The sequence below is a fragment of the Microtus oregoni genome, unplaced genomic scaffold, assembly GCF_018167655.1.
Source record: "Microtus oregoni isolate MIOR12 unplaced genomic scaffold, Mior012 000101F_ref0000407, whole genome shotgun sequence".
Classification (NCBI taxonomy): domain Eukaryota; kingdom Metazoa; phylum Chordata; class Mammalia; order Rodentia; family Cricetidae; genus Microtus; species Microtus oregoni.
The window spans coordinates 3179346-3180000 of NW_024544715.1; positions in this window are offsets into that span (position 1 = coordinate 3179346).

Sequence of the window (655 nt, forward strand, 5' to 3'; positions counted from 1 at the left end):
TTATTTCATGGTCAAAACAGTTTAAAGGTGAAATTGGCGGGAGGGGGGCACACAACTTCCCCAATGCTTTGATATCTTTGGATAGCCTCTCGGTTGTTGTATTTTATTTTCACAGAATGGAGAATTATAAACATTTGGGCTAACACCGTTAGCATGTATTACACTCTGCTCATTTGTGTAATTAACTGTGTTGTGAATCTCTTAATTTTAATGACTTGACAAGCGTGTCCAATCAAATAAATAGCGACAAAATAAATAAAACATCTTCCTGCTTCATCTGAGAAAAGAGGAAGCAAATGACAAGTTTCTTGTGCTGGAATGAAGCAGGTGAGATGCTGGAAATCACACGTGTCCAGAACAAAAACAAAGTCCCCACCAGCCAGCAAGACATTCAGTGTCCTCTAAAAACTACTTTCTTGTTCAGATTCTTAAGTACCTATTTTCTTACCTCTTGCTCATTCTTCTTCTTTAAAAATAAAACAAAACCCAAGAAAAAGCGTTATTTCTATGCCAACTATAGAACGTTATATAAAGGACTGAACCAAGAGCTGTTTTGTTCAATCACGTTTTGATATTCTTCTTCAACCACTTTCTCTAACCAGGGAAAGAATAAAAAAGTCTCAGCAACTTGCCTTTAATAAAGATTCCAAAAATG